The sequence below is a fragment of the Anomaloglossus baeobatrachus genome, chromosome 1 (genome assembly GCF_048569485.1).
Source record: "Anomaloglossus baeobatrachus isolate aAnoBae1 chromosome 1, aAnoBae1.hap1, whole genome shotgun sequence".
Taxonomy (NCBI): Eukaryota; Metazoa; Chordata; class Amphibia; order Anura; family Aromobatidae; genus Anomaloglossus; species Anomaloglossus baeobatrachus.
The window spans coordinates 895,815,964-895,829,179 of NC_134353.1; the positions used below are offsets into that span (position 1 = coordinate 895,815,964).

The 13,216-nt window shown below is 48.1% G+C and overlaps 1 pseudogene; it reads left to right on the forward strand.

Moving 5' to 3' along the window:
* Positions 1–227: 227 nt before the first annotated feature.
* Positions 228–13,216, forward strand: part of LOC142255294 (von Willebrand factor A domain-containing protein 5A-like) — a 101,550-nt pseudogene continuing 88,561 nt past the window's right edge.

Below are 13,216 nucleotides of genomic sequence, written 5' to 3' on the forward strand. Positions count from 1 at the left end.
CTCCATAGATGAGGGAATGATACATAGGTTGAGGTCTCTTTTAACTAAAAATTAAATTATATATTACATAATAATACATAATTACATCGATCGAGGTCTCCACAATAAATGTCCCCAAAATGTACATTTTTGAAAATAAAAAAAAATGAGCTTTTAATTGTGCATTTTCTTGCCTTCACTTTGTCTTCATTCACGATATGTGTGTTATTGTCTCTTTTCTAGGTCACCCAGATAAGATGCTGGTGCTTTCTCCTCCAACTAGGCTCTTTAGTGCGGGCATCCGGCGGCCGGGTGAGGATCCATGTGTCTGTGAACTGCCATGATTCATGGTGGTGCTGTAGATCACAAGGGGCAATACGCAGGCGAGTGATAGACTCCCCGGCCATGGTGGACTCGGTGTACACAGTTCTGTGCAGCTGATTCATGAGCTTTAGGAGGTTTTCTGGTTTTGGAAAACCCCTGTACCCCAGCAGATTTTTGTATTAAAAAACAAACTGTGCTTTACTCATCCTTCCCAGGTCCAGCGCAAAGTCTCTACTGCTGCTCCTGGTGTCTGTAATTGTCTGTGCGTCACGGCAGCCAATCAGTGAGCTGAACGGCTAGTGCGCTCAACCTGGGCAAAGCCACTGAGCCGCTGAGTGATTGACTGCAGTGCTGTTGATGTGATCACAGACTATAACAGACACATGGAGCAGCAGCAGAGACTCGGTACTGGACCTGGGAAGGGAAAATAAAGCATTTTTTAAATGACTTTATGTTTTGTTTTGCTTTTTTGCTCAATTTGCATGGTCGCATTGGTGTTATATAGGTCCTGCGAGACCACATCAGATGATGGTATTGTGACGCCCTGGGCAAGCCAGGGGTCACAGGTCACAACACCACCACACCCCACACTCCAGGTAGGCACATCACAGCTAAACTACAAATCCTTGTTGCCTTCCTCCAGAGGCTGATGATTCACACCAGGGGGTGGGCCAGGCGGTTGGCTCCGCCCACCAAGGAGATCACAGCTCTGGAGGCGGGAAGAACCAAGCAGATTAGCTCAGGGGGAGCTTGAGTGAGGAGCTAAGTGAAGGAGTAAACAAGTAGTGAAAGTAGAAAAGTAGTAAAGGAGGAAAGCAAGTGAGGTGACAAGAAGGAAGGAAAGCCTGAAAGGTCCAGCTTTGTGTAGGGCCAGAACAGCAAGGTCAGCGACGGCGGTGACTGTCCGGAGTGGGACCGTTTGGAAGTTCCTGGAAGGACCCCGTTGGCTGTGTGCCCGGTGGTCTGGAACAGTGTTCCGAAAGACAGTCAGCACCAGGGCAGGGGCCTCTCGGACCCCGGCAAGGCTAGGAGTCGCCAAATTTGCTGAATCCGTCAGTGAAGGGGATGTAGATCCCCCAGCAACCAAGTCCCGATTGAAGGCAACAGCTCAACCTGAAGCAGAGAGACATCGCCACCGCCAAGGCACCAGTTTCTCAGGGCCAGCGCCTGCGGGCAAAGTGTAGAGCTCCTCCGGCCCAGATTGTAGTCGGGGAGTGGGTAACCGGAGGGAATCCACCGCTACCACAAGTCAACCATAGGTGCAAGGAAGAGGGACATCACCGTCACCTACCGGGAGTGCAGGTGCAGCCGTCTGTGGGACCGTCCTACCAGCCGTTTGGTTTACCGTACAAACTGTGTCCGTGTCTTAGGCTGAGTGAGTACCACAGTGCCGCAAGGCACAGCGCTGCCCCCGCGTCCCTGCGCCCACCAGGCCCCGCACCTCACAAACCATCACCGGGCCCCGGGATCACCAACCCCTGCCCACGGAGGGGCAACACAACACCTGGCTGCTCCGCATCACCATCCCCGGGACCCCCGCATTGAGCAGCGGTGGTGAAATCACCACAACCGTGGGTGGCGTCACGAACTATAACAATCCCCGCACCCAACAAACCCCTTTCACTCACGGGCAAGGAGTGCCGCTCGAGAAACCCCCGGGATCCGGCCTACGGCTCGAGCCACCACTGAGCAGCGGCCGCCGGACCCGAGCAGAAGGGGGCGAGTGCGGTGTGCTGACACCCTCCTCCCCGCCCGCGACAGTATCGTGGGCACCAGTAATGTCATCTGTCCTTTTGTTACATGCACCACTACCCTCCCTTTACAAAAGGTGTTTTTTGGAGGGGTGCTAGGAAGGGGCTGGGGGAGTGGAAAAGGGGGGACAAATGGATGCTTTTCTTTACTATTGGGTCATTCAGTTCCTCTGCAGGGGATCTCGGTTGACGTCCAGGTGAAAGGCTTTGTGGCTGATGTGTCTGCAACACTCAAGTACAAGAATGAGGAGGAGAAGGCGGTGGAGGCGGTCTTTGTGTTCCCCATGGATGAAGCGTCTGCTGTCTACAGTTTTGAGGCTACAGTGGACGGGAAGACCATAGTAGCCGACCTCCAGGAGAAGGAACAGGTTTGTTATTTCTCAGTATTCATAAGACATTGCATACTATTTCTATATGGATTAGTTGGGGCACCTGGGAGATCACCTGATTGGGATCCACAATGAGAACGTGGATATATCTCAAAGGGAACCTGATGTGGCGTCTGAGCTGCAGGCCAAATGTCAGATCTGTGGACTAGGCCTAGGGTGTACTGACTTATTATGGCGTTTGGAATATGGATACTTTTTTTCTTTCCCCTTTGTTGACCTGTTCTTTCCTCCAAGGCTCACAAAACGTATGAAGATGCCATCAGTGAGGGTCGGCAGGCGTACATCCTGGAGGAGACTCAAGATTCCTCTGATGTGTTCACTTGCCGCGTCGGTAACTTGCCACCGAGTCAAGTAGCCGAAGTCACCGTAAAATATGTGCAGGAGCTTCTGGTGGAGGCAGATGGAGCCGCACGGTTTGTGCTGCCTGCTGTCCTCAACCCCAGATATACCCCGACAGGTATGGACTGGGATAAGAAAACATGTTGATGCCGCCCCCTAGTGGTTGCATTATAGCATACAGTGGGTTGGGCTCGCCACAAGCTTGGCTACCAGTTACCCAGCACAGAATAATTAGGGACCGGGTTGCCACGCGTAGGGTTCAGTCACTAGCACCCCCTTACCGATGTTCTCTATAATCTGCCGAATAGTGTAAAGCAACTGGGCTGTATATTTTCTTTTCTTTTTGCAGACCGTGCTGTGAGTGTGACGGCCACCCGCCCGCAAGTGCCTATTGGAGAGATCCCGTACACCCTGAGCCTCAGCGCTCACTTCCAGTCTGCATACGGCATTGCCAAGATAGAATCCAACTGTGCCATGAGCCCGGTGGAGTACACGAATGAGGACAAGACCGCCGCCAAGGTGAGGAATCTACATCAAAACATTCCCTCCAGTTATATACAGGGAAACTACAGTTCTACTGGTTCCGTAGAAGCTGAGTGTCCTGTGCTCGCTCCCTGCTGTGCGATCAGTAGAAAACAGGATCTGTCTACAGTGCCGTGAATATACTGTATATACTGATCCTACTGGTGCTGTGAATAGGAGGGTGAAGGCAAGATCTACCCCAACAATGCAGGGAGGGGAGGTAGTCTTCAGCACATCATGACAGGTACTCTCCTCATAGAGCCTAAAGTCAGTAGATACAAACCATATTCTGGAGAGCGGCTGCCATGATGGTTCTCACAAAATATAGTTGGAATACAGATAATTCTCATGCGATATTCGAATCTGCAAACACCTGCTGGCACGGCATCGTCAGACACTGTTCACACCTCAGAATCTGACAAGCAACCTGAGGCTTCTGGATTGTTCAGTGAGAGCCGGGCGTCAGCTGGTTCAGGATCACTGGTCTTCAGCTCTGCAGGAGTTAATTCCTGCAGACTGGTGAGAAGTAACTAGAGCCTAGGTTGCTAGTTGCCACGTGCAGCTGTCTCCTGCTTATTTACAACATGGCTTTCTTTCAGTGTGTGCCGATGATAGCTTCAGCATAGCTCCAGTGAGCCCGCCGGTCTTGTTGTTGCTCCTGTTTATGATGATCTGTGCTGCTCTACTGAGTGGTGTGACCATCCCCCTGTTGTGCGTTTACTTCCTCCCTTTTGCTTTGCACCTGTGTCCACATATTATCTCTCCTTTGTCTTTGAGTGCTATATGTACAGGTTTTCGTTCTCCCTTATCCGTGTTGTTTCTTTGGGATTTTGGTTATTGTGTTTTCTGCCTCCCCCCCCCTCCCGAGGCTGGGGGACAGGGGGGAGTAAGATCAGAGCTCAGACAGGAGTTAGGGTCACGCTGGGGGCTCAGACCTGGCTACCATCAAGCCTACCTCCGAGACAAGGGACAATGCATGGTGTCAAGTCTGAGGGCCAGGCTAGGGGCCCCTGACCTGTCATTACATACCACGTGACAATAATGAAGTGAAAGGGTAAATCATTTGCATAGGAGACAAAAAAAGTGATTGTCCTGAAGAAAGACTATCCACTCCAAAACGTGTCAAATAAATCACTTGCCCAGGATTTGATTTTGATTCTTTTGCAATGGCCGTGCGATGTTTAACCCTTTCACTCCACTATCTGCATTTATACAGCCTTGGGGCTGGTGCAGCCGTTATGCCATTCCCGTAGTTGTGTCTTGCACAACCTCACCAAGTGACCAAGTTGTCTTTGGGATTATTTCGCCTATTTCTCAGATAACACCCTATTGCGCTCATCTTTTCGATACTCAATATATAGTTGAAATCAGATTTTCCTCCTCTGTTTTTTTTATGGGGTCTATATTGGAGCACTGCAGTACATACAATTCCTGACTATACACTATATGGCCAAAGTATGTGAACCCCCTTAGTAAGGATTTAGTTCAGGTGTTTCAGTCCCTTCTATACAATCAGTTTTTTAGATCTGCCCCAATTACCAGTAAGAAATAACAGCTCAGCCAGGAAGCGGCGTCCCCCCCCAGTGCTGCATTACGTGGCCTGTAAGAATGTATCCCTCAGTACAGAAGAAGGTGGTGGTGCCTCAGAAGCCTCCCTATGAATCAGTGGTGGTCTGACTACTGGGACCTCCACAGATCCTTCCTCCCATAACAGTGGAGCAGTGGCCGCCTTCGGAGTGCCCCGCTCCACTCATTGTGTATTGGACAGCCAGAGAGTACAGCTCCTGCAGTCTCATAGACAATGAATGGTGCCGCAACTGTTACAATCCAACTGAGCAATTCAGATGTTCACTCTCTCAGGTTTGGTGGGGTCCCAGCGACCAGATATTCACTAATCAGAAAATTCTCATCGTGCTATAGATGGGTGATACCGTTCATTGATGAGAATAACTTTTTAGTGGCCAATAGCTTTTGACTGTGATATCTAATGAGCTCATATACAGTATATGAAAGATAAAAACTGGAAAGACAAGGAGCACAAATAGGGTCTTATCCGAGATACTGTGAAACCATAAGCAAAATCGTGCTCACCTGGTGTCGTTGTGTAAGACACAACCACTGGAAAACTCGGCTGCAGCAGCTCCATGTGTAATCGGCATCTGAGGCTGGAGGGGAAGGGGTTAATCCTGCACTGCCGATGGAATGAAGACATAAGAGATATTCCTGGATTGTGACTTATTAGTCAACAACGCGTTTCAGATGGCTCAGACCCCTTCATCAGGACAACCAGGTGATGATTGTCCTGATGACGGAGACTGAGTCCTCTGAAATGCGTCGACTAATAAATCACCATGCAATAATATCTCTTCTGTCTATTAACCACTTCCTCTCCAACCTCAGATGCTATATCTAGTAGTTGTGATGGTCAGGTGTCCGTATACTTTTGGCCACGGTGTGTGACGTACATTGGTCAGTTTCAAGGCGAAAAATCTGAAGGCACTACCAATACAAAAGGGGTCAATTAGTTTACATGCTGTGAATAGACCATGCACTAAAAAGAGGAAAGAAGTATGCAATAGTACCGGGATCACCAAATAAGTATACTGTTATTAAAAATTCAAAAAGACAAGAGAAACATCAAATAGTTAAAAAGCCAAAGCCTTTGGATAACAACCAGAAAAAGTGTGCCTGTAATAAAGCAACACTACACCTCATCAGACTAATGTAAAACAACTCATTAAAAAGTTTCATAAAATTGTAAGCTTTTCAGACCGAGTAAAGGCATTTAGGTAGGGACCCAGCAAAACAGATACGCCTTGACGCTGGCTTCTGGGCTCACATAAAACAGGCCTTTTTTATGGGCTATGTGTCTCAATTTTTAAATGTATTTCCTTGGAAGTAATACATGTCCAAATGCCTATATTCAGTGTTTGAGAGCAGATGTATATTTAGTAGAGTATATTTCATGTTCAGTTCGCACCTGTTCACATTTGTCTGTTGGAAAGTACCATCAGTTTTTTCAATTAAGTAAAAGAGATAACCATGAGATAGAGAAAAGTAAAATGCATTGATCCACTGGGCAAATAACACTGAATCAATAGCATACCATGGCCGTCCATAGGACACATATAGGATGCATGCAGAGCCCAAGAGTACAAATAGATATTTGCAAGAAAAAGTTATAACAACCCCAATATCCTAAGAAAATGTCCTATAGCCACAGCCATGTAAGTCCTGAAAGGTACTAAAAAAGGTAAAGGAATCTGTGAGTTGAGGCGGACAGGGTGAGATGAGGAAAAAGATAAATCTCACGCGTTTCGCCACCTGTGGTGTGGCTTCCTCAAGGGTAGGAATATCGTAAAGTATACATATTCAGCGATCCCAGTACTATTACATACTACTTTCCTCTTTTTAGTGCATGGTTCATTTGTCAGTTTGCTTTGAGTCCAAGCAGCTTCCAATTTTTCTCACTATAGCCCTAGTACCGGATCAGCGACTGCAAGATAATATAAAATGATTAATGGGAATCCACAGAGGTCTGATAACCACTGGTAACATTAATTTTGCTCGCACAGCGGGTAGTCTTGTGCCTCAGAGCTGTGATCCTATACTACTCACACAGCTGGGTATTCTTGTACTTCAGAGCTGTGATCCTATACTGCTCACACAGCTGGGTATTCTTGTACTTCAGAGCTGTGATCCTATACTACTCACACAGCTGGGTATTCCTGTTCTGCAGAGCTGTGATCCTATACTACTCACACAGCTGGGTATTCCTGTGCTGCAGAGCTGTGATCCTATATTACTCACACAGCTGATTATTCTTGTGTTCAGAGCTGTGGTCCTATACTGCTCACACAGCTGGATATTCTTGTACTTCAGAGCTGTAATCCTGTACTGCTCACACAGCTGGATATTCTTGTACTTCAGAGCTGTGCTCCTGTACTGCTCACACAGCTGGATATTCTTGTGCATCAGAGCTGTGATCCTGTTCTGCTCACACAGCTGGGTATTCCTGTGCTGCAGAGCTGTAATCCTGTACTGCTCACACAGCTGGGTATTCCTGTGCTGCAGAGCTGTAATCCTGTACTGCTCACACAGCTGGGTATTCCTGTGCTGCAGAGCTGTGATCCTATACTGCTCACACAGCTGATTATTCTTGTGCTGCAGAGCTGTGATCCTACACTACTCACACAGCTGATTATTCTTGTGCTGCAGAGCTGTGATCCTACACTACTCACACAGCTGGGTATTCCTGTGCTGCAGAGCTGTGATCCTATACTACTCACACAGCTGGGTATTCCTGTGCTGCAGAGCTGTGATCCTATATTACTCACACAGCTGATTATTCTTGTGTTCAGAGCTGTGGTCCTATACTGCTCACACAGCTGGATATTCTTGTACTTCAGAGCTGTAATCCTGTACTGCTCACACAGCTGGATATTCTTGTACTTCAGAGCTGTGCTCCTGTACTGCTCACACAGCTGGATATTCTTGTACTTCAGAGCTGTGCTCCTGTACTGCACACACAGCTGGATATTCTTGTACATCAGAGCTGTGATCCTGTACTGCTCACACAGCTGGGTATTCCTGTGCTGCAGAGCTGTGATCCTGTACTGCTCACACAGCTAGGTATTCCTGTGCTGCAGAGCTGTGATCCTGTACTGCTCACACAGCTGGGTATTCCTGTGCTGCAGAGCTGTGATCCTATACTGCTCACACAGCTGATTATTCTTGTGCAGCAGAGCTGTGATCCTATACTACTCACACAGCTGGGTATTCCTGTGCTGCAGAGCCGTGATCCTATACTACTCCCACAGCTGAGTATTCTTGTGCTTCGGAGCTGTGATCCTATACTACTCACACGGCTGGGTATTCCTGTGCTGCAGAGCTATGATCCTACACTACTCACACAGCTGGGTATTCCTGTGCTGCAGAGCTGTGATCCTATACTCCTCACACAGCTGGGTATTCCTGTGCTGCAGAGCTGTGATCCTATACTCCTCACACAGCTGATTATTCTTGTGCTGCAGAGCTGTGATCCTATACTGCTCACACAGCTGATTATTCTTGTGTTCAGAGCTGTGATCCTATACTACTCCCACAGCTGAGTATTCTTGAGCTTCGGAGCTGTGATCCTATACTACTCACACAGCTAGGTATTCCTGTGCTGCAGAGCTGTGATCCTATACTACTCACACAGCTGAGTATTCTTGTGCTTCGGAGCTGTGATCCTATACTACTCACACGGCTGGGTATTCCTGTGCTGCAGAGCTGTGATCCTACACTACTCACACAGCTGGGTATTCCTGTGCTGCTAAGCTGTGATCCTATACTACTCACACAGCTGGGTATTCCTGTGCTGCAGAGCTGTGATCCTATACTACTCACACAGCTGGGTATTCCTGTGCTGCAGAGCTGTGATCCTATACTACTCACACAGCTGGGTATTCCTGTGCTGCAGAGCCGTGATCCTATACTACTCACACAGCTGGGTATTCCTGTGCTGCAGAGCAGTGATCCTGTACTACTCACACAGCTGGGTATTCCTGTGCTGCAGAGCAGTGATCCTGTACTACTCACACAGCTGGGTATTCCTGTGCTGCAGAGCTGTGATTTTATACTACTCACACAGATAGGTATTCCTGTGCTGCAGAGCTGTGATCCTATACTACTCACACAGGTATTCCTGTGCTGAAGAGCTGTGATCCTATACTACTCACACAGGTATTCCTGTGCTGCAGAGCTGTGATCCTATACTACTCACACAGGTATTCCTGTGCTGCAGAGCTGTGATCCTATACTACTCACACAGGTATTCCTGTGCTGCAGAGCTGTGATCCTATACTACTCACACAGCTGGGTATTCCTGTGCTGCAGAGCTGTGATCCTATACTACTCACACAGGTATTCCTGTGCTGCAGAGCTGTGATCCTATACTAGTCATACAGCTGGGTATTGCTGTGCTGCAGAGCTGTGATCCTATACTACTCACACAGCTGGGTATTGCTGTGCTGCAGAGCTGTGATCCTATACTACTCATACAGCTGGGTATTGCTGTGCTGCAGAGCTGTGATCCTATACTACTCACACAGCTGGGTATTCCTGTGCTGCAGAGCTGTGATCCTATACTACTCACACAGCTGGGTATTCCTGTGCTGCAGAGCTGTGATCCTATACTACTCACACAGGTATTCCTGTGCTGCAGAGCTGTGATCCTATACTACTCATACAGCTGGGTATTGCTGTGCTGCAGAGCTGTGATCCTATACTACTCACACAGCTGGGTATTGCTGTGCTGCAGAGCTGTGATCCTATACTACTCATACAGCTGGGTATTGCTGTGCTGCAGAGCTGTGATCCTATACTACTCACAGAGCTGGGTATTCTTGTGCTTCAGAGCTGTGATCTTATCACCTTTGATCGTGCCCAATTTTTGGTCCCCGGTATGGGAACAACGCTCACTTTTATTTTATATTATACTTTTGTAGGTTTCCTTGGCGCAAGGACACAAGTTTGATCGGGATGTGGAGTTACTGGCTTACTACATGGAAGTGTCCAGGCCGTCCGTGGCCGTGGAGGCAGGGCTGGACTCGGATCTGGCCGTACCAGGTACGTTAAGGCCGGATTTATAAGAGTTATGTTATGAACACATCTGTAATTCTATAATATATCTACATCAGAGTTAGCCAAGTTTGTGAGTACATTATATAACTCCATCATGCTCCAATCCTGGAAACAGCAAGTATTATGCTGCAGAGCAGCATTCACAATTCAGCTGGTTGTTATTACAAACAGTCAGAAATCTTATCCAAGCATCCTTTACCTAAATAGCTTTGCACAGCTACTTTAATATAGAGGAGGGCAGTTAGTATTGGCTGCATCATATTACTGTACAGTGTCTGCTGCAAAGATAACAACTCCCAGAATGCTCTGTGCAAGCACTACATGGGGTTTTGAATCTCTGTACTACTGTTTTCCTTCTATCATAATGTCATAACGTATCAGTACAGAACAGTCAAGTCATTGTATGTCAGGAGCAGTGCTTTCTGGAAATTGATGGAAATGAAGTTCCAGCACCTATAGTGCTGGAAGAACACTGATGACACTTAGGGAACTGTCCACTGAAACATGAAAATGGGTGTAGTTGCTGGACATAGTAAACTGGTATACGCAGCAGACCATGCTTTTCTGTATGTTGTGTGTCTTTTCCGTTATCTACTTCGAGTATTTACCTCCTTTTTACGATTTACATTTTTATTTCCTTTTCAGGCTCCTTTATGTCCGACCAAGTTGTCATGATGAGTTTATTTCCCAGTTTACCAGTTCAGCAGGACGAGGCGACCAGTGGAGACTTCATCTTCCTTATGGATCGCTCCGGAAGCATGCATTGTCCCATGAGTGCTGAGCGCAATGCTCCTCTGCGTATACAGAGTGCCAAGGTCAGACAGCGCCCCCTGGTGGCTGACTGTGTGTGAACGGGAATGTTGTCCTTCAATCGCTGTCATCACATATTAGGCTAAGTTCACACTTCAGTTGTTTTCAATCCGTCAGGTCCGTCAGCAACGGATCAGTTGTTTTTTAGATGTCAACTGATGCAACTGATGTGTTTTTCACAGGATTCCTTTCACAGGAATCCTGTGAAAAAACTGATCAGTTGCGTCCGTTACATCCGCTGTGCGTCCGTTTTTTGACGGATCAGTCATGATCCGTCTGTGTTTGGGACAGCCCAGTGGGCGTGCCAAACATGCTGGGCATGCTCAGTAGAGCATGACGGAATCCTGCGCTGGATTACGTTGTAAGACGGATTACGACGGAATCCAGCACCATAGACATACATTACAAGCTTGACGGATGGCGACGGATTCCTGTGCGGCGCGTTAATTTTGACGGCCCGAAAAACGTTACATTCTGCGTTGCTCCCCGCTCGGCGGTCAGTCAAAAACGACGGACCGCGACGCAGCGGATGCAACGCAGGGTCATCAGTCGCAATCCGTCACTAATAGAAGTCTATGGGGAAATACTGGATTCCTGCAAAATATTTTGCAGGATTCCGTAATTCCTCAAGGCTACGGATTGTGACTGATGCAAAACAACTGAAGTGTGAACTTAGCCTTACACGTCTTGCACTTTTCCTGAGGCCCCCTTCACACGTCCGTGAAAAAACACGCACGTGTGTTACGCCCGTTTTTCGGGTCCGTTTTCCGTTTTTGTGTCCGTTTTTATGGTCCGTGTGGCATCTGTGTGAACTGCGTATTCTAGCCGTGTGTGCGTGTGGAATGGCCGTGTGTGCACGTGAAACTTAACTGACGTGTGTGTGTGTGTTGTTCGTGTGAAATGTCCGTGTGTGCTGTTAAATGTCGTTGATACATGCCAGCTGACAGCAGACAGAGTCGCACGCTGAGAATGAACTCGGGTGAACTTCACCCGACTTCATCCTCATACCGCGGCTCTGTCTGTGCCGCGTCCTGATTAGCGGTCACCCGTGACGGACTCACCAGTGACCGCTAATCCCCTGAGTGACTGAATGGAGTACCCCTCTCTCATACTCACCGTTCCCGATCTCCGGCGCGGCACTGCACAGCTGTTCTCTAAACTCCGGCGGCTTTTCCTCTTTTGAAAAAGCCGGCTGCTCATTAAACAATCTCGTATTCCCTGCTTTCCCCGCCCACCGGCAAATATGATTGGTTGCAGTGAGACACGCCCACACGCTGAGTGACAGCTGTCTAACTGCAACCAATCACAGCAGCTGGTGGGCGTGTCACTATGGAGCAGAGAAATAAATAATTTAAAAAAACGGCGTGCGGTCCCCTCCAATTTTAATACCAGCCAGATAAAGCCATACGGCTGAAGGCTGGTATTCTCAGGATGGGGAGCCCCACATTATGGGGAGCCCCCCAGCCTAACAATGTCAGTCAGCAGCCGCCCAGAATTGCCGCATACATTATATGCGACAGTTCTGGGACTGTACCCGGCTCTTCCCGATTTGCCCTGTTGCGTTGGCAAATCGGGGTAATTAGGAGTTATTGGCCGCCCATAGCTGCCAATAAGTCCTAGATTAATCATGTCAGGCGTCTCCCCGAGATACGTTCCATGATTAATCTGTAAGTTACAGTAAATACACACACACACGAAAAATTATTATTATTATTATTATTATTATTATTATTAGAAATAAAAAACACTAACAAATTCCCTGGTTCAACAATTTAATAAGCCCCAAAAAGCCCCCCATGTCTGGCGTAATCCAGGATGGTCCAGCGTCGCTTCCAGCTCTGCTGCATGAAGGTGACCAGAGCTGCAGAAGACACATCCGCTCCTGTCGCAGCAACTGAGGTGAGTAGTGCGATCAGCTGAGCGGTCACTGAGGTTACCCGCGGCCACCGCTGCATCCACCGCTGGATCCAGGTAACCTCAGTGACAGCTCAGCTGATCGCGCGGCTGTCTTCATTTGCTGCGTGGAGGTGACAGGAGCGGCGGTGTCTGCTGCAGCTCCGGTCACCTCCATGCAGCAGAGCTGGAAGCGACGCTGCAGCAATCCTGGATTACGCTGGACATGGAGGACTTTTTGGGGCTTATTAAATTGTTGAACCAGGGAATTTGTTAGTGTTTTTTATTTCTAATAAATTATTTTTTCAGGTGTGTGTGTGTTTATTTACTGTAACTTACAGATTAATCATGGAAGGAATCTCGGGGAGACGCTTGACATGATTAATCTAGGACTTATTGGCAGCTATGGGCTGCCATTAACTCCTTATTACCCCGATTTGCCAACGCACCAGGGCAAATCGGGAAGAGCCGGGTACAGCCCCAGAACTGTCGCATATAATGTATGCGGCAATTCTGGGCGGCTGCTGACTGATATTATTAGGCTGGGGGGCTTCCCAAACGTGGGGCTCCCCATCCTGAGAA